Source organism: Aricia agestis, chromosome 9, assembly GCF_905147365.1.
Source record: "Aricia agestis chromosome 9, ilAriAges1.1, whole genome shotgun sequence".
NCBI lineage: Eukaryota > Metazoa > Arthropoda > Insecta > Lepidoptera > Lycaenidae > Aricia > Aricia agestis.
The window spans coordinates 15,529,457-15,552,167 of NC_056414.1; the positions used below are offsets into that span (position 1 = coordinate 15,529,457).

Here is a 22,711-nt window from a genome sequence, read left to right on the forward strand (position 1 = left end):
ATACCACAGTGAATTACTACAAAGTTGCACTTACTAAAATACTCCCTAATTTTTTACTACAAAATTGCACTTACTAAAATACTCCTTACCATAAAATACAGTGAAGTAACTCGCGCAACAAGTATAGCTCTTACCTTACTGTCACAAAGGAAGCCATCTTGAAGCAGCCTGTAAAAGGCGGCGCGGAGAAAGGCATAATGTGATTACACAAAGCGATCGGCGACACTATGGCACTTCATACAGGTCAAGAACCCCGCCCCTTGAGTCGCTGACTATAGATACTGCAGACACGTCCACATACCTATGAGTACTTTAGAATTTTTTGATGTGAAAACTTTTTAGTGGCGTTGTATGCTTTTCCTGGAATGGGCAAATGTTAATATTTAGTTAAGACACGTGACAAGATGGAGGGAGAGTAAATCGCCGGCGCAGCGTAGGAGAGGACGTAATGTCGTTTTCTACCGCAAGGCGAAAATGTGTGTGTATATTCGCTTTAGAATTTGACTGTACAAAAGTATATTCAAGGCCGTGAGTTGTTACGCTAAACTTTGAACATTTAATTCTGGTCGCGCTAAATCTATACCGATATTAATGATGCGAAAGTTTGTCTGTGTTTAACATCCTCACTTCTAAACCACTGAAATATTTTTTATGAAATTTAGTATAAAAGTGGTTAAAGACCAAAATATTGAGTGAATTTCTGTTGGCTACTAACTATTAATAATAACTCCCACACCGGTTTCGGTGGCGGTGCCCAGTTTCATTGAAACCAGGCCAATTACGCAGGAGTAATTTTATAGTGCCCAAGTGTGTGCGCAGTACACAAGAGCATTCTCTATTCCTTTTTCTCTCATAACCCAGTGGATTGGAAGACCGATACGACTGGCGAGAGATCAGGCGCAGGACCGACTTTTTTATATGCCCATCCGACGTATGGATCATCTTACTTGTCAGATAATCAAGTGATCAGCCTGCATTGTCACCTGACAATGCAGGCAATTTTATTTCCAAGTTTGGTTACCTAACCAAACTTGGAAATAAAATGTTTCCAACACGGGAATCGAATCGACCTCTGAGTCAAGAGCCACGCTCTTGACTCAGAGGTCGATTCTCACCAATCGAAGGAAGCCATTTTAACATTTGCAATGATGGCTGACTGACTTGAATATAGATTATTTAGCTCTATATTGCTCAGACCAGTGCTAATAAAAATTACAGTCTTGGGGACGCTGGGATCCATTTGAGCTAAGTGCTTTGTCACTTAACTGTACCTCGAGGGAGTACTGTCAGGATCATTAAGTAATTATGTCGTTTATTCCACTAGAGGACTGTCGGTTGTTCCTTATTCCAAAAGTTAAATGTTAGTTGGTTGTGAAATATTATTATGAGCTAATACCCTATTGGGAAGAAATGTGGGCGTAAAGGGCCATACACGGTAAGATTTACGTGTACGATCCGTCGCATCAAACCGATCGAAACGACGAATCTATGGTGTATGTCAAGATCGTTGACGATTTACTTATGGCGGTTCCCAATATTTGATCTATCTCTGGTTTGGCCCAACTAGAGATAGGAATAGCTCACATTAGACATTAGAGACATATATTTTATGTCAATTGTGAGCTATTACTATCTCTAGTAGGGCAAAACCAGAGATAGATCATATATTGGGAACGGCCGTTAATCAAATTGGAGCGACATTTTTGATGCGGTCAATCGTCAAGATCGATCGTATAGACGAATCGTACCATGAGGCACTTGAAACGCTGTACAGAAAGGATATTCGTTAAATAATACCCCATTTTAAAATACGTGTGGCACTCGGAGACCGCCGCGGTAAAGCTATTGCATGCATTTTTATCAACTTATGCATATAAGTTGATTATATTATATAATTCGCATACGTCTAGTCACACGCACACAATTATCGGCGCGGCAACGTCGCACCATCGGAGTGGGGGTGTTAAGTTTATTTTCGTCACGGAATGTCTGGATTCGGTCGCCTCAAAGCCTGCGATAGCTATACAAGAGCGTAAAAAAGATGGGAGTACGATACCCGATACAGTATTTATATAAATATTTTAGTACATTCAGTTTGTAGTAGTTAAGTAGCTCTAACATAATATTTATGTCACCATTGTTGTAAATACTGAATAAATATATTATTATTATTATTCAGAAAGCGTTTACTCGCGAGTTGTGTGAATTTCCATACGTATAAGAATAACAATATTGCGTTCGGGAATTTAAAGTAGACTGTCACATTGTGAATACCTTGAACTTCATTTTTTACGCTACAAATATTAATCTGCAATAAAAATTTTGTTCAATGTCTAGCTTATTTTGTTTCGAAAATAATTAATTACAATAAAGTTTGCGTAACAGAAACGATTGAGCAAAATACTAATGAATTAGTAGAAGAGTAAAAATGCCGGCAAAGCACCTGCAGCTCTTCAAATGTTGCGATGGTCCATGGGCGACGGTAGTTGCTTTCCATCAGGTGACCCGTTTGCTCGTTTGGTCAAGGTCAAGGTCAAGGTCGAAAAGTGTCAAGGGACACCCGAATGGAACGAAGTTATTTCTTATGTTCAAAAAACTTATGTATACATAATATACATTCAAAAATTTATTATAAAAAAACGCCAACGCCAAAAGAATACTAGCAACTCGTCGCTGTTTATTAAAAAAAAAAAAACTCGTTTCAAAAACGCCATCTAGTTGACGCACAGGAATACTTACTATCATCGCCCTCTGCCCCTAACATGCTAGTGCTAACTAACTAATAAAAAGTGTCGAGGTCAAGTTGAGTTGACCTCGACACTTTTTATTAGTAGTATTAGTAGCTAGACAGAACGATGTTTGACCTTGAGGTCAAACATCGTTCTGTCTAGCCTTCAGATTTACGCCGAACGCTTGATAAGGGACTTCGTTCCAACTGTCAGAAATCAATAATGCATTACTGTTTCCACAAAAAAAAACTGTCGGAACCGTGGTCTTAACTAGTCTTAGAGCTGTACATTTTCCGAGTAATTTCACACATAAACTGAAAGCGTCTAGGGAGATGGAACCACGGTCAAAGGCCCCAGACGAACACAAAGACCGGCTTAGCGAATTACGTAATGGGGAAAATAGATTTGTACGGTTCATACGTGTTATAATCTCGTAAAACATTTCTAGCCGACGGCAAATTGAATAGGAGTCATCATTTGCCAGCCAGACTTTGTGAGAGGTATTTCATCTATATCTATATTTAATATTATAAAGCTGAAGAGTTTGTTTGCTTCAACGGAACTACTGATCCAATTTGAAAAATTCTTTCAGTGTTAGATAGCTCATTTATCGAGGAAGGCTATAGGCTATATGTTATTAAGCTACGATCAATTAGAGCGAAGAAACAGAGGAAAATGTGGAAAAACGGGGAAAATTATATGGAACTAGATGTCCCGCGCGGCTTCGCCCTCGTAAATTAGGAATTTAACAGAAACCGTACATTTTCCCATAAAAAATAGCTTATGTCCCTACTTCCTTCACTTGGTCAACTCTACATCTGTGCTTAATATTGCCATAAAAATTGCTACAGTAGTTCGTAATTTCTAATATTCCCACTGTTTTTCCCACATTTTCCAGCGTTTCATCGGTCGTATTAGTCTTAGCGTGATAATATATAGCCTAGAGTCTTACTCGATAAATGAGCTATCTAACACTGAAATAAGTTTTTAAATCGGACCTGTAGTTCCTGAGATTAACGCATTCAAGCAAACATACTCTTCAAGTTTATAATATTAGGTAGGTAATTTTTTTTTTAATTATCGCCTGACAAACTCGAGTCTCGATCTAAAAGACTATGAAAAGTACCAATAACAGGGTCATTATAGGCTCATAAGTCATAACCATGGGACATCTAGTTAGGATTATAAATGCGAAAGTGTCTATGACTCTCTGTTACCTCTTCAGGACTAGGACGCTGCACACCTTTTTTAATTTTCGTATAGAGATAATTTGTGTTCCAGTAAAGGATATATTATTATATGATACTTTTGTCCCGAAAAAATGATAGACTAACCAATATTTTTTGGCAAAACATATTATTTCTCTTTCATTTTGTTGGGTTGCACAAGATGTAACAATATGTCATTTTTTTATCCACAACTCACATACACCAACATCTTTAAAGAGGCGGTTATATTATCTGCAAATATTTTCTATTTACAAAACACTTTTAAGCAGTCTAAACTTTTCCGCTACAAATGGCTAGAAATTTCTAAAATTGCGTATTAACTCTTACGTATCTTGATACATTGTACAAAAACCTATCTCCTCGACTTCATTCTGAAACGTTCTTTATCATCATGGAAATAAAGGTTATAATCCTTTGGTCCTTGGGACTATTTCACGAGCGAGTGACGCGTCCAGTGTGCGGCCAAGCGTGAAAGCGGATAGAGCCGGGGCGTGCAATACCACGAATGTGCTTTAGCTGGTGGTTTAGTTCTAAGTGTCTATAAAAATACCCTCACAAATTTTGCCAGCGAATTTCTCGGACATGATCATCATGGTTACAGGAACCGACTTTAAAGTGAAATTATGATCTTATGTTAATTTATTATGCTAGGTGAGAAATGTTACTCACCACCCCAGGTAACATGAATTCTGTACAATATGACCATGACATAGCTACAACCCATTTTCCGTACAACCGTGGCAGTACTATCTTGGGTAACATAATATTATTTTATTATGATTATTCTAATTATATTTTAAGATAGACCACGATCGAGTTCAAGATGGCTGGCTGAGATGCTGATGTTGGTGATGATGATATGAAGATGTGGACGGCAATAAGATGATAATGATTTTACACTTAACCCTTTAAAACGTAGCGCACTAAGCGCTACGCAAAATTGACTAATACAATGGTATCAGAAATCTGATGTTGAATCTTAAATAGTTGTTTTCTGAATAACATGCAGGTTTTTTTCAACATTCGAAAACAGGTGTATTCTGAATTTTCTGAAAATGTTTTAATTACTACTTTATTGTCAATTGGCATTTAAGAGTCTTTCAAGAGTTAAGAGTTCTTTTAATTAGTGGGTTTCAATCAGCGGAAGCTATTAAAGGCGATGGAGTGTAATTCTCATACCCCGAATCACGTTTCAGTTCTCACGTGATTGATATTATGCGCTGCAAGCAAAACAGTTCGAAGATCGAACTTCTCATGCCTCGAATGTTTATCCGATCGATGTGATGTCGATCGATATTCGACGCTTGAGAATCGGGCCTCAGGGCAGTAAAAAGACCATTACCACGAAGTCGCAGTGTTTGATGACGACATAAAACCGGAATAGCCAGTGTTATTCCTAAACTGCAGTAGCTAAGCAAAACAAATTAAAACTTATAGTCCTGCACTGAGCTAGATGATAATAAATAATTTCTTAAGGCCGCTATATACGTGGAGGCAGACCTGATGATCAAAATATCATTTTGACAGCTATAATGCCTTACACAAACAGACATGTCAATCTTATAAGGTAAACGTAACAGAACGTAGGACAGAATTGAACTTATATTAAGTTTTATCAAGGGTTGGTTTTGTTTTGCTTCGTTGGGCAATATGCTTTTTACAGCTCAAATAAACTGAAGTTGTTTTTTCACTAGTTTTTAGAGCGTCACCTCCATAAAAACAGTAAATGTGTAACAAATTGCCAATCTAAAATTACCAAGACCTTACAGCATTGTCCATAATCGATATGAAATGCGTTCTACAGAGTTTTACAATTATGGTGCCAATCATCATTGCCAACATGGAGAGAGCAACGGCGCTCAGATATTACTCGATATAGAACTGGCCTTTGTCCTTTGATGATATCGCTAAGCCTCTTAATTAGAACTCATGGTACGAGGGTTTCATGAAATCCAAGATTATTCGCCTGAGCGAGCGCCGGCCGCTCCGGGAACGATCGATTTGACTTCTGATGGCGGTAATTAACATTCTGAATATAAACGACATGTTAATTTTTATCTTGTCCGACTAATGAAAATCTACATCATCTTAAAATCAACCCTCTGATAGATCTTAAGTTCGATCTTGAGATGTGGATTCAAGATTAATCTTGTGAAGATTAATCTTGAGTCTTAAAAAAAGTTTTTATAAAACTTTAAAAATAAAGAAGAGAATATAAGTAAGTTAAATTAATAAAGCAATAATTTAAAGTAATGAAAAGAGCGATATACCATACCTGATACCATAATATCACTGATGCCATGCCATACTCTGTTTTTATTGTACATGGCTATTGGCTATAGTTTAATATTGTTTGTCAAGAGAGATCTATTTAATTTACTTACAATTTTATCCGCATCATAGGCGTCAACGTTAATAAATATTTTATTGGGATTTATTATGTACATCTGTATATTTATTTAATTATTACTTTCCTAATAAAGCTTTACTTTGATACAATTATAGTATTTGGAAGTAATTTATTGTAGGCTTTCAATGTCAACCTAATAAAACTGATTCTTGACTCCCGCGCTATTAACTTTTATAGACATTTCAAACAGCCGTGAAGAAATCGATTTTATTAGTTTGTTAACGGCATTTTGTCGTAAATTAAGGAGCAACAGAAAATACATTTTAATTTTGCTTAAAATACAGAAATACAAAAGCTTTATATTACTATTTATTCAAAGGATAGATGACTGTTATATCATATTTTCTCAAAATTAGATTACTATCCGACTCTATCTAACTTCGGAGTTTATGGCGAATAAGACATACATACATATCAGAGGCATCGAATTTATTATAGCACCACTCCACTCGTTTACCTTTTAACTCGTGTAAAAGAGAGGTGGTATAGTTTTAATATGCCTGTCTATCTGTCCCTTTTGGATGCACCGATAAAATTAAAGCTGCTTGACTATTAAAACTACACGACTATTAAATACTCTAGGCCCTGGGATACAATCACAGCTAAAACAACGTATCATTTTGGGTGTTTTTACTTTGGGTTACTTATTTGTCTGTGTGTCTTTTTAGCTTCGCCGATTAAGTAGAGGACGTGTCTATGAAAAGTACACAACTATTTAATATTTCAGACCCTAGGCTATATTGTATAATCATAGAGAAACAATGAGTTTAATAATAATTCTACATCGAACAAAGTGTGATTTGTCATGTGTACCAAGGGAGCAGGAGTGGTGCAGTAATAAGTAGGGAAACAAATCAACGGCCGAGAGCGCCCAACAATGTACTCGTGCTATTAGATCCGTAAGCAATATCTATTGTCTAGTATACGGAGTTTCCTCTATAGTCTATACAAGCTGTAGACTAAGCAAGGGAGAAATAAACCGTGATTCTAATCATTGTGTTCTGCGCTCCTGGTATAGGGATAACGATTGTATAATATTGATTATTGAGTACGGCTAAATTACTACTGTTTTTATGTTTTGACGGTATAAAGCGTCCAATTAAATAATAATTAATAATCCTTCGATCGGGGATTCTTGGAAATGTCGCGGTCACCGGTGTCCTTATGGGGATTGAAGGAGTAATATGAGGTGAATACCTATAGCGTGGTCGTTCTATTCCAACCAAAATTCCAACAAATTAACCATACGTCAACGCAGTGACAACGAATAAAAAAAATATAATCCCATGTTCACCACTTTTGTGAAAATGGGACCAAATTGGAGTGAAAACTACAACAAAATAAAAATTTCAAAAATCGGTTCACAAACGGCGGAGTAATCGTAGAACATATACAAATAAAATAAAATAAAATATCCACAGCCGAACATATAACCTCCTCCTTTTTGGAAGTCGGTTAAAAATCATGTTCATTCAGAAATATTATCGCACCAATGACTGGGTTTCATCAAATTACCTTCCCTTCCGCTTTCCGTTCCGTTGAAACATCGCAATAGACGATCAGGATAAAATATATGACAACGATGCAGCGTTTACGCAACGTAACCATAAAACTATAAACACACAGCCCTAAAAGTTGAACGGACGACAACAATAGAACTCGGATCCGCTTAGAACAGTAATTAATACCTGGATATTGATCTAGGTTACCCAAGTACTCGTCCCACGGGCACGCTATTTGCAGAGACAGACAATCTCCGCATGATGGAGTATCGACAGGCGATTTACCGTGAAGACGGGAGCGACTCCAAATATTTACTCCCATTGGCCATTGTTTTGAATAACGTCAAGTAGTGCGACGACATGGTATTGATACTTGAAATGTAAAAGTTGTATAATTGATATTTGAATTGATATTTGACTTGTGGATGTGGTTGTGAGTCAGTCAGATTTTCTTACGCGTTGTATTTTAGTATGACTTTAATGGTTTCGGTTTTTAACGTAAAACATTAATGTTTTACGAGCTTGGTATTTAGCTTACACCACGTTATTTATAAATATTGTAATAAAAGTTCAAAGATAACAACTTCCTTTGATCTTTTGTTTAAAAGTTGTGCAACTAATACAGCATATTAAAATCTGAATTAGAGAATTGTAAATCCTTAAAAAACGCCAGTAAAATTATGACTGTAGCGCAATAAAACCAATAATTGTTAAAAAAAAAAACTGTATATTGAGATAATGTACACTTTAATCCATATCTTGGGTGGTAGTTCATTGCAGATAGAGTTATCCTAGTGAAGTCTGGCGCGCACGATAAGTAATTTTGCAAGTTGTGTAGTTAATCACGGGCTGCAGCGCGCCCGCACGCCTTGATACTCGCATCTAAATTGGATCATTATTAGTTTCAATTTTAGAAACATGTAGCTCGTGTCAGCTTTATGAAACGCATTTTGAAGCTTGGTTTACGGAGTATTTTGTTAAAAATATATTGAATATATGAAATTATAGTGCATTATTTATTTTATTATTGCAATAAAACGTTTGAAATATTGAATAGTGTTGGCTATTTTCAAAAGGTATAATATTATTTAATAGTTTATGGGCGTAGCATTTTGGAGCTGCACATTTTGTTCGTCGCACCTAGCATTACGTAACATTTTGTAGAATAACGTAGCACCACGTAGCACAACGTAGCACCTAGTAGCAGCTCGTAGCAGCTTGTAGCACAACGTAGCACCTAGTAGCAGCTCGTAGCAGCTTGTAGCACAACGTAGCGCCTCGTAGCACAACGTCGTACATCGTAGCAGCTCGTAGCATAACATAGCGCAACGTAGCACAACGTAGCACCTCGTAGCAGCTCGTAGCACCTCGTAGCACAACGTAACACCTCGTAGCACAACATAGTACATCGTAGCATATCCTAGCACTACGGCCTAGGTAGCAACTCGTTACACATTGCAGCATCTCGTAGACCATCGTAGCATCTTGTAGCACTTCGCAGTGTGCTGTGAAAGAATAATTGTGCAATTTGCACTCAACTATTCAAAAATAAGGAGGAAAAAATGCCTAGTATACGTCATGTCCAAAATAAGTTTAATTTAAACTTTAAACTCCATAAAAATATAAGGCGACCATAAACAAACTCGTGAGTTCTATTGGAATACTTCTAAAACTTTCTCCAGTACGGGGAACATAAGTCTATTAACACACATTTCCGCTCACATATTAAGCGCAAGCAGAAGTACTTCAATAAGCCCGTACACATGTGTACTCAGCTCAAACACGACCCTTGCATTCTAAACAACTACATTCTCCAAGCTCTTTCAGCAGATAAAAGTTAAACGAAACTCAACCATGTTACAGCGAAATAAGGTGCAGCTTCTGTTAGGGACCATTTCCAGCTGGTCTGTTTAATATAACTTCTATTCCATTGTAATAAGAGCGCCGGATGAGTTGTAATCCAGTGTATCGAATAGATACGAGTGTTGAAATGGGATTGGGTATTACTTTGTTACTTTGAAAAGTTATAGTGCGAGTTTGTTTCACCGGGACTGGTTTATTAGGTTACGAAAATATATTACCAGCACCTCCAAGACGCCGTATATCAAAAGATTTATAGAAAAACTTAGGAGACAAGATAGTATTATGGTCATGTTGAGAGAAAAATTAACTTTCGCGAATAGCCGAAAATATATTATAAAAGTTAAGTTGTTTAGAGAACAATAAGTGTTGAATTAGGGAAAGCCAAGAAAATTCGAGAATTTTAATCAAACGATATATTTTTAGTTACTTTTAGTTACATCACTGTTCAAATTAATAAAAACTTTGCAAAATACGATAATTTTTTTATATTGGCTTATTATGAGGCTTCCTGTGTCACCTTTTCTAATACATACTGGAATCAAAGTTAAATTCCAAATACAAAATCTCAAAAAGAGAACATGTCTTTCAAAAGACGTAAAACAATTTACTAGGAGCACAGGACGCGCGTGTCGGGGCATGTGTATTACTTGGCTCATGCAAATGTTGCAGATAGCGCAATTGGCCTGCACTAACTGTCGTGACCCCCTAAATGTTCCCCTTGGCGTTTGGACCCCCGGGATCAAAACTGGATGTACGCTCAAGATCTTGATTACCCCTTGACCTGTAGACCCCTGGGATCAAAACTGGACGTACGCTCAAGATCTTATGGTTCAATTAACTCCTTTTCTGGAGCCTAAGAATACCCCCCGTCTGATGACTCCGTGGCCTGAAGGGAAATATCTTCTTAGACCCCCTTCAGATGAACCACCTCAGGACCCCCAGGCTTTAAGACTGGACACACAAAAAATCCGTCTCATTGACTGTCTGCTTCAAGACCCCTCTTGATCACAGCACGTAGACCCCCTAGAGACCCCTTATCCCCCAGAGACCCCACGCCTCCGGGAATATCCTGGCGCAGCGCCAGGGACCGAGGTGAGCAGAATGAGGTAATTCATTAAATGCAATGGAACTGATATTTTATATTTGTTGCTGTTTGGTGTACCGCCACTTAATATTTTGTCTTGTTTTTGCTGTGTGTAAAGTTTTGGGTTCCGGTATTTTCTACGTCGGCTTAGCTTTAAAACTTTCTGAATTCAGTTATTAAGTTGGCGTTGAGCTCTTTAGTATGATAGCGTTCCTGTATTGTGCAGCGGTTATCTACAGGGTGTAACAAAAATAAGTGATAATACTTTAGGGTGTGTACGTGTTCCTTGTAGAGAGTTCACTGTGAAAGTAGCAGCGCTTAAAGATCAAAATTTTTTTTCAGTTTTGTATGGGGAAACTCGTGACGCTCGGGCCCTTGCTCATACAAAAGTGAAAAAAAATTTCGTCTTTTAGCGCTGCTACTTTCACAGTGAACTCTCTACAAGGAACACGTATACACCCTAAAGTATTATCACTTATTTTTGTTACACACTGTATATTCTGTACTAATCGTGATATTGTAAAGAGGAAATTTTTGTGAGCTTATGGCGTGGTAGGGATAATCTTTGAATGTATAGAACCCATTTAGAAACTCAGTCACCAAAAGCCAAGTTATCTGTGTGTGTTATGTGACACACACATAACTTAAAAAATGATTTCAAAATGGTGGCCTATGGGATAGATACGATTTTTATAACAGTATTTTTCAAAATTCACAAGATCGATAGGGGATCAAAGTTTGTATGCTTGCCATACAAACTTGCTACTTAATGCTACTTAAAAACTAGTAATAAATAACATTATCTTCAGTTCTTAAGCAGTGAATATTTTCTGGGTTTCAAGGTGACCGTTCCAGACAAACATTGACACTTTTACAATATTATTTCACCGTAAATATGTTCTGGCGTCAAGACGTCATATCATATTGTAACCTCAAGCATGAAACATGTAAATAATTTATATTTTTCTCCCCGACGCTCCGACATCCATACTAATGATTATTGTATTGGTATACCAAATTATTGAAAACCTGCCATCTGAAGCATATTGTGTTGTCAGACAGGTAGAACTAAAGCATTGAATAGGGTAAAATTAAACAGAGTAAGATGATATTTCCCTCTCTTTTCTCCGTAGTTTGGGTTTCAGTAACAGAACATGTCTTTCTTTCTTGGACAGTACTTTCAATGTGTGAGTGCCACAAAATGAGTTGATACTGATACACTGCAGTGAATAGAACATAACTATTAACTATGTAATTGAGAAATACAACTTACAAGACACCATAGTTTTAGTAGAGTTTAAATTTTTATGATCGAGTAGGCATATGCACTGACTATAGTTATTTTCTCAAACACCATTTAACCCAATTCAATATGTAGTTTCGTACACAGCATAAATTGGATAACTAAAATTTTAAGCAAATTTTATAGACTTGGAAAGCGTCCAGTAGTTGTAACCTAATCATTTAGTAAGGAATCCTCGTACCAATAAAATTCCTTAATTACAATTCGAGCACAAATGGCCTTATTTATGTCTGAGAGTAAATAACTCTAGAATTAATTAATTAATAGCAATTTAATAATATTAAATGATTTTACTGTTACATAATTAGATTTAATTAAATTATTTGAGAGTGATGTAGTTTTGTTTTCAGGCTGGTTTTCAAGATGGAAAAGATCATGCCTAAAAAGCTGCAACTGAGCTAAAAAGGCACGTATATTACAAGGCAGCAACGACAAGCAGCACATCTTTTGTTGTTTCCTAAGCATAATAAATGCGGAAGCATGTTGCAACTAATTCAATACTTATGTTTCAAACTTTTTATTATTTTACATTACGTACAAAACGCTGTTATATTTTATAATCATGCATTTATGACTTTTGTGTTTCTTGAATTTTAGCCTGCCATCTTTTCAGTACGATAACGGCATCTGCCTTCTTTTTCCCCGACCGGATGTATTGTATTACTAGAATCACTCTCCCGGAAATCAAAACATTTACCACTACATTTTCCATTTTGTAGTCATGAAATATTTAAATATTTATTGATACCGAGATAATAATATACTATAAATAAATTTTAACGTAAATTTTTATATAAACATAACATAAAGCTTACACATGTGACTATTCAACCAATAAGACCGATAACAATATTAAATGTGCTATTATATTCTTGATAGTATAAACCATTTTCTAAAGGCATCAGCTACGTGATTTGACCAGTCAGCTGAATATAATATTAGGCCTCAATTTGTGTAACGTAAACAATTTCACCAAAAGCATAACCAACAAAATAAACTTATGGAAATCATAACCAAATATAACGACATCTCTAAGCTAATAAGGCTCTCTGTCAACATATCGCCCACAAAGATGGAATGTAGTTCGCGATAGTACCGGGGAGTACACGTGAGCATTTTTCCAAGCAATTAGCTAAAAGCTACAGCGCGTGGTCCCACTGCGGGCGGAGATGACTGGGCGATTATAATTATTGGGTAGATACGATACCAATATTTGGCAGATGAATATTTATCACACTGGCGATTAGCGAGCGATTTGCGACTGCGCAGCGCACACTAGGGTGGAGCGAAAAATTTTTTTTCACTAAGTGGTGATGTAACAGTCAAAATTTGGTGCCTTTTAGGCTTAAATTAACTGATGCAAAATATCATTTAATTAGGATTAGAGTAACTGCCTCCGCAACGTCATTGAATTTATGAAACTAATAGATTTTAGAATCAACTTGGACGCTATTTCAATGTACGATATTTTATTAAACAGGCCAATTATTTATCACGAAACGTTTACTAGTATGTTATACTTTCGACAGAGAATAATAAAAGATGCATGTTCTTGTGTTTATAACTTAAAAAGGGGCACCCTCCCTGGGTCATTTCGCTACAACTTGTCGCGTCGTCACTCGTCAGTGATATTGTATTATCTGTGCTTGTGGCAGATATGGTGTGTCAGATAGAGCAGCAGCAGCAAAAACGTCATCTGTTTTGTTTGACATTGGGTCTGATATGCTGTTGAAGTCATTGATTCACATGAATGAACTGCCTTTGAGACACTTGTTTCTTGACCTCGACGGGTGTACTTCAGGACCTAAATCCTACGTTGGTAGACTTGGAAAAGCTCTAGAAACCTGTGAAAATCTGACTGTTAAAAAATTCCAACACATTGATGGACAGATGGTTCCAGAAATGGCCAAAGATTTGAGTACAAATCAACTCTACCTGCACAAAATTGTCTCGGTGGTAATATCAGGTGAATTTCCAGAAGATCTAGAAAATAAATCCCCAGGCAAACTATCACATGCTCGTTGGGTCACACGTGCCAACCGGATACAATGTTTGAATGTAGGAACTGAAGGACCATCGGAAAATTTGAATACTTTAGCTATTTTCATAGTAAAAGTTTACGCATCTTCTTGGTTCTTAATGAAAAATAAACCAACAGGTAAAGATGGCATGGGACATTTGTTTAATATTATCATGGCCTCCAGGTACCTGCCAGTAAGTCTAAAAATAGCTATTGATCCTGTTATCCAAAGAAACAGCTATTTTGCGCATTCCGAGAACATTCTTCTTCCTATGATAACAGATGATAGGAGCTGGCAGTGCGCCGTATACTAAAGGCACGCAGTAATACACAAACTTCAACACCTAGACTGTTTTAAGTTCACCATCAATAAATTTTGACGCTTCTTCTTATATATTGATTTAATAAATTAGCAGAAAATCTTAACCGAGCCACCAATTTTGAAAAACTTATCTGATCAAGAAATTAAGCACATCGTCGAATCTGGTGGTGAGGAAGAACTATTATGTCTAAGGCTTCCCAGCCACAGTCTAGCTGAAAGAGCTGTAAAGGTTGCGACAAAAGCTTTCATCTCTCAGTGCACTAAAAAATCTTTATTAGGTGCAATAAAAGCCAAGTTGGAATCGCGGAACGTAATGCCTAAATTTGAGACAAAAAAGGATTTCAGAGCTTAATAATAATTATGTTTAATATTTCAAAATATTCTTAAAATTCCTATGTTTTTTACAGTAGTGACTTAATAAATGTCTCAATTATATTATATTCTCCATAATTTAATATCTATTTACTTACTACTAAATTAAGCACAATGTGTCGCCTTATGAATACTATATTTTTATATAATTATAAAACTTTGAGGTCACTGCGGAGGCTGAAGATATTCATGAAATTGGATGAAAAATTACATTTATTTTTATTTTAATATAAGGCACCATTTCCGCACTATTAGAACACTGAATCTTGAAAATGAAAATTTTTTTCCATACATCCGTGCTCCACCCTAGCGCACACGCCGCGACAGCGTAGCGTGCACGTCGCGACAGCGTAGCGTGCACGTCGCGACAGCGCAGCGTCGTCGCGGCGTGGCGTGGACGCCATTTTGTACACTCGTCTACACAGATTATTATTATATATAGTAGACTCGTCTAGGGTGTGACGTCAGAATCCATTTTGCTGCTGGGTGTCCAAAACGCTGAAGGCAAGCTGCGTGCACGCCGTGCAATCGCGGCGTCATCGCGGCGTGTGCGCTGCGCAGTCGCGTCGCTTTCAAATCGCTCATTAATCGCCAGTGTGATAAGGCCCTTAGTATGGGAGTCTCTTGAATATTAATTCGTCAAGCCGTGGGGCTTGATGAATTAATATTCACCGGTCACCGGAGACCGAGACACAATAAAAATTCTATTGTGTCTCGTTTTTCCACGATCGTCGGGTTAAGTTTTGTATATAATAAACATTTTAGTTATATTCATAACATAATAATTTGGATGGAATAACGATATAAATTTTTGACAAAAAATTCTAACAGTACCTACGCAAAGATAACCCGCAAAAATATAAATAAAACCACAAAACAATACAAATATTATGGAAAACCTTTTAGAATTAATACATTAGCTGACCCGGTAAACGTTATTTAGCCATATAAATTATTTCTAGTGTCAATATAAAAAGTAGATAAAAACCTATTCTCAGGATTAAAAAAATATGTATAACTAGAGATCACCCAATGGTCGAAATTCGACCTTAGTTTCAACGACATTATGACTACTACCTATATTTTGTAAAAAAAATATTGACTTTGCCATATTTTTTTCAACTCTTGTCTTTGGGACTCAGCGGATCTCAGACTGGCCGTGTAAGCATTGTCTTATAGAATCTAAGATTCAATAAAAAAAAAACTATAATCCATTTTCAATAGATTTTCAATTTGTCACCTTGTTGTCAACAGACTTCAACCATAAATAAAAGAGTATAATTCGTATGTATAGGCTTGTCACTCAAAAATCTTTCATTATTCCTAGTGTGTGTGTTGTAGTGTGAGTAATGTTTTATTTGTTAAAAAAATGTATGATATAAAAGCATAATTTCAAAATAATAGTAGCTCGATGCACTCCTTCACCATATAAACTATAACTGTGCAAAATTTCATTCGCCTACGTTTCCCCAATTTTCGTCAAAAGGGATACAAAGTTGGCTCACGTATTAATATAATATAGATATACAAAATTTCTTAAAAATTGGCCGAGCCGTTTGGAGGAGTTCACGCACAAACAAGGTGATACGAGATTTTAATATATTAAATTACAAGGCGGTCCCAGCTCATTCACCTATATTATTAGTTTATTGAAGTGACTAAATAAGTATGTTACCATGACAACGTCCATCGCTATCCCGTCCCACAAACAATGGTCGTCGTCAGTCTCAAATTGTAATAATTTACTATTATTTATTCAACAAATGCACTTATCAATATAAAAAGTACTCAGTAGCCGATTCTCAGACCCACTGAATATGCATATAAAATTTGGTTAAAATCAGTAAAGCCGTTTCAAAGGAGTACGCTATCTAACATTGTAGATAAATAATACACCCATTCTTGGCAGAATAAGAAAGGCGACCATTAATTGTTTTTGAAACTACCTTGCACATAGTGTGATACGAACAGGCGCGGTCGCAGCCTGGAATTTTGGGGGGGGTCGCACACTAATCTATTATATATTTTTTTATCCGCGCCCTCGGACGGTTCTGGGTTGACAGCAGTCTAAGGTGGTTAGGGGATAGCTAGAAATTTCCTTTTATTATTTGGTAAGATTTTGAGATTTTTCAATTTGACCTTAGATTTGGGGGGGGGGGTCATGTGTGACCCCCCCCTTCGGACCGCGCCTGGATACGAAACGTGTGATAGATAATATTACCTACAGATTTTTATTTAAAAAAATACTTCTTTCAATCCCATAGGGTTCTAGGATCGATTTCCTTTCATCCTAACGATGTCACGGAAAATATCAAGTTACTATAATGTCACAATGTTATCCATACATCACATTATTCAAAAGTTCCTACTCACTTTTGTTTAAGACGTTCCAGTGAATATTTTGTGAAAGTTCAAAAGCTTTCCGAGTTACACATTAACTTCCGACCAACTTGCTCGGAAACTTTCATAAACGTGTCTAGAAAAGTAAAGCGCGATATTATCATTAAAACAAGGAATGCCAGAACAATAAGAATATGGTGTGGTAGATTTGTAGCGAGAAAAAAAAGAAAGGTTGTGCGGGCTGTCATGCTAATTGCTAGGTCAGCTCGCTGTACCTAGTCATTGTTGTGTATTGTTTTGCGACAACTTCAGAAACTTCAGTAGCGCGATTCAGAAATTCTTTGAAATCCCTTGAAATGGCTTTTTATGCATCATTGGTCAATTTTGACATCTGCACTCATGCAGTTCTCAAACGATCACGTCAAATAAATGTCGAGGTGTGGCCATACCAACAGCATTCTTGCTATGATAGCTAGTCGACTCGATTGTCCATATGTGCGTCACTGCTGTGCCATATCTAACGGTATGGAGCAGAGGTGATGCACAATGTACTCAAAATAGGTATTATTATTTATTTAAACTTATAAAGATAATTTTACTAACATAATTTATAAGCCTTTACTAACAAATGAGTCTATGTAACTTGATTTAATAAACTATTTCATTTCATTTCATTTCATATTATTAGATCTCCATCCACAGTTTGATATTTGCACTCAAGCAGTCCTCAAAGAATTTAACGGTCACGTCAAATGAATGTCAAGGTGTGCCCATTTTAGATCTCCAATCTCCATCCACAGAATCAAAAAGAAATCGCCCGCCGCGAGTCGCACCACACCCAACGGCGGGTTGCATAGGCGCTTTTCTGCATAATTGAGAGTACACCGTGCAGCAGGATCGCGGCGCGTCAAGCGCTTCTTTAATCTTAATAATGCAAGCGCTCTCGCTACATTCGCGCACAAAACACCCCGTTTTAATACCGCCCGTATCTTTGTTATTTATTGCGCGAATAAAAATTGCTTTACGCCTTATTGTTTATCTCTATTTATTTTACTGCTGGGCTTAGTATTAGTGGGCTTCGTTCTAGTGAAGTTCTTTACAAAGGTCGTTGGCACTTCAAAGTCTACAAATATAAGAGATCACAGTTTTTGTTTAAAGCAGTATCAGCAAAATTAAACAAAAAGTTAACTTCACAAACTATTAAAATATTTACATAAGAAAATTGCAATGATGTTGAGCAGCATGAGCTCTAAACCACATGCCGCAGCATCTGCGTCTCGGCATGTCATCACATTCTCGCATCTTGTTTTTGTTAACACACTTTCTGTTGAGCGTTCTACTAATAAAATATGCAAAGGAGTGCAAGTACATAATATGGTCGCTGTTAAGCATTAATTGTGTCCTAAGTCCTAACCTATTTTTTTTTATTTGAATGCAGTCTTACGTTCATTCATAACTCAGTACGTATTTTTGTGGGGTAGTTACACGAGTGCTTAGGCGGTTCGGTTGGCTGTCAAAATTTGGACCAATTACAGAGCCGAACCGCGTCTTGAGACCGGGTTGCATCTTAAGTACTGACTATTTATACCGGCATTAATGTCAGTGTCCATATTATATTCTTGAGCGAAAGACAGTAATTATTCAATGCCCGAATTCCTTTACTCCAACCGGACTTTAACTCAATTCGATTTGTTAGCTATCTCGAGCTATTTCGTCACTACAATCGATTGCCAACGGAACTCCACCTAGATGCGCTCGTATATTTTATAGTGAAGTTGGCTGACCCGACTAAAGGCTTCATAATGATTCGATTTATCTTGCTCAGGCTAGTCAGGTTATATTAAACGCTGCGGCAAAAATGTCGGAGCCTACATTATTTGGAATTAAGAACGGAAAGCGGTCAATTTAATAGTGTTTAAAGTTTCACACTATAATGTAAAGATGATAAAGATAATATTACCTAATCCCCACACGATAGCTAAAAGTTTTTACGAAATGTATTTAACATTGATAAGTGATACCTTATCAGTTATACTATTTGTATAAAATATGTTCATTACATTCAATGAAAGAGTATACTTGATCCAAAAGGACGTAACACACGGCAGTGTGTGTTCCTTATGGAGTCTAACACAGGTTCATTAGCACCTCCATCGTGGGTATCGCAGACACAATAGATTTTGAATTGTGCGGCAGCCAGCTGCCGCTTGGGAATTGATGGGTTAATTGGAGTATATTTTTGTGTGATAGCGAAAAATTACAGAAACTATGATTTTAAATCGAAAAACTATTGCCAATACGCTTCTAGTATGTTCATGGGTTGCGAAAATTTGATTCTACAAAACCTTTTAGTTTATTAAAGGAAAATATTAGAGAAAAGGTAACTATTGTTTTGTACATACCCTTTTAACCGATTTGATTACCTAAATGCAGTATCGTCGTTCTATTTGGACGTTAGTACATTTTGCCGATGAAATGTAAACATTTTGCAGTCAGCAAAATTTTATGGCATGTCAAATATTGCTAGCTTTTCGGTAAAATTGATGATATTGACCAAACATTGGCACGAATAGGACCTTGGCATAGAAAACTGGCAATTAATAGCGATTGTACTATCAGATAAGTTGATTCCTAGGCAGATGGGGGACCTACGTAGTTTAGTCGCGTTACGTCAAACCCACCCAATAGATCACAATTAACATTGAGTTGTCATAATCCGACCAAATGAAGTTGGTCTGTCAACTGCCTAGGAATCAATTTCCTCGATGGTACGTAAGGCTTGATTCATAATATTATGCGTTCGAACCTTATTTCCCTGTTCTGAGGTTCGAACGAACGAGTGGTTTGGTCGCGACACTTCTAAATCATAAGCAATTATTGTATACTCTGACACTATACTGACACTTATACGTGGGGGAGCCATGCTTCAGCACGAATGGGCCGGCTCGACCGGATAAATACCACGTTCTCAGAGAAAACCGGCGTGAAACAGCGCTTGCGCTGTGTTTCGCCGAGTGAGTGAGTTTACCGGAGGCCCAATCCCCTAACCCCTACCCTATTCCCTTCCCTACCCTCAACTATTCCCTTCCCTTCCCTTCCCTACCCTCCCCTATTACCCTATTCCCTCTTAAAAGGCCGGCAACGCACTTGCAGCTCTTCTGATGCTGCCAGTGTCCATGGGCGACGGAAGTTGCTTTCCATCAGGTGACCCGTTTGCTCGTTTGCCCCCTTATTTCATAAAAAAAAAAATGTATATGTAACGATTTATTTAATATAAATCCGGAGTGTAATTAATTTTAATGAAAATAAAATAATTAAAAGAATTTTAATTGAAAAAGTTATACACTTGTGACTGTGTAGTCTGTACTATGTGGTGTAAATGTATTGTTACGGTACATGGTATACGGACACGTGGTGCGCAAGTACATACTCGAACCTTCTAAAAAGGTCCAATGTTTGTTTACGTGTTTACCCTTTATTTGTTAGCGTGTTTGAATTTAGACCTTATGACTGAGTCCATAAGGTCTAAATTAAATTCAACTTACTGCACTTATCGCAAGGACGGCAGTTTTTATTGTGGTACATGCCCGAGCTTCCTAGAAATTTCCCACGGTTGTTTACTTGTTTACGATAGATACCGGAAGCGAGAACCCAATTCGTCAATGAGCAAGACATGGATACCCATTGCAAAGGAAAAAGAAGTTGAAGGCCTTTTGGAGGACATGAGAAGGAATAAGATAATTGAACCGTCTGCAAGTCCGTGGTGCTCACCGGTTGTATTAGTGAAGAAGAAAGATGGCAGCGCAAGATTTTGTGTGGACTACAGACGTCTCAATGATGTCACTAAGAAGGACAGCTATCCATTACCTCGAATCGACGACACTCTGGATACCTTGAGTGGCATGAAATGGTTCTCGACCCTGGACCTGAAATCTGGATACTGGCAAGTGGAAATTCATCCAAAAGACAAGGAGAAGACAGCGTTCTCCACCGGTAAAGGTCTATGGCAGTTTAACGTCATGCCCTTTGGATTGTGCAACGCACCTGCCACATTTGAGCGACTCATGGAGTGTGTACTGGCAGGCTTAGTTGGAGAGGCTTGCTTAGTCTATTTGGACGACGTCATCATTGTTGGCCGCGACTTCGAGGACCATTTGCGAAACTTAGAACGAGTTTTCGCCAAAATAGAGGGGGCCAAGTTAAAGTTGAATCCGAAAAAGTGTCGTTTATTCAGGAGTAAGGTGAACTATCTCGGCCATGTTATCTCCAGTGATGGAATTCAGACGGACCCAGAGAAACTAGAAGCAGTCCAAAATTGGCCAACCCCTAAGAACAAAACCGAAGTGCGGGCATTTCTCGGCCTATGCTCCTACTACAGGCGTTTTGTTAAGGGATTCTCAGAGATAGCCAAGCCATTACATCGGCTGACAGAAGATAAACGACAGTTTATTTGGGACGAGACTTCCGAAGATTCTTTTCAGAAACTAAAGAAACATCTGTGTGAAACACCAATCCTGGGGTATCCACAACCTGAAGGTCAGTTTATAGTCGACACAGACGCAAGCAACACGGCCATTGGAGGGGTGTTATCTCAAAAACAGGGTGAAAGAGAAGTTGTAATTGCATATTTCAGCAAATCTTTATCTAAGCCAGAGAGAAACTACTGTGTGACAAGAAGAGAACTCTTGGCTGTCGTAAAGACGCTACAACATTTCAGCAAGTATCTCATCGGCAGACAGTTTCTACTGCGAACTGATCACGCAGCCTTGAACTGGCTACTACAATTCAAAAACCCAGAAGGCCAAGTAGCTCGATGGATAGAACAACTCCAGGAGTATGACTTCAAGACGGAACACCGCAGCGGAAAGTCGCATGGGAATGCCAACGCACTCTCACGAAGGCCGTGTTCAGAAGACTGCAGACATTGTGTTAAGCAGGAATCTAATGAAGTAACATTAAAGTTAACGAAAACAAGTCCTTTGGGTCCATGGGAGAATGACGGTATGAGAGAGGCTCAAGAAAGAGATGACGACCTTCGACACATCATCACATGGAAGAAACGGGATGACGTAAAGCCAATCTGGAGTGAGGTTGCACCCACTGGCGCTGTCACTAAGGCGTACTGGGCGCAATGGGACAGTCTGATTCTTCAAAACGGAATACTTTACCGGAAATGGGAGAAGACCAACGGTAGAGAGTTCCATCTTCAGATAGTGGTCCCAAGAACGAGAGTACCGGATGTTCTCCGTGAAATGCATGATGGCGTATCAGGAGGTCATCTTGGAGTAAAGAGGACGTTAACAAAAGTGCGAGAACGATTCTACTGATTGCATTGTCGAGACGATGTACAGGATTGGTGCCGCAAATGCACTACTTGCGCTGCAGTGAAGGGACCACAGACAAGGAGCCGTGGAAGCCTGCGCTTGTATAACGTTGGCGCACCGTGGGAACGAATCGCAGTTGACGTAGCTGGGCCATTTCCTGTAACGGAATCAGGAAACAAGTATTTTATGGTTGTCATGGATTACTTCACCAAA

The 22,711-nt window shown here is 37.8% G+C and overlaps 1 long non-coding RNA gene across 1 annotated transcript; it reads right to left on the reverse strand.

Annotated features, from left to right (window-relative positions):
- Nucleotides 1-680: 680 nt before the first annotated feature.
- LOC121730742 lies at nt 681-15,816 on the reverse strand. Its single transcript, XR_006036145.1, has 3 exons — nt 15,750-15,816; nt 5,380-5,388; nt 681-700 (listed from the first exon to the last, which is right to left on the reverse strand). It is a non-coding gene; the product is annotated as an uncharacterized LOC121730742 (long non-coding RNA).
- Between the last annotated feature and the right edge of the window lie 6,895 nt (nt 15,817-22,711).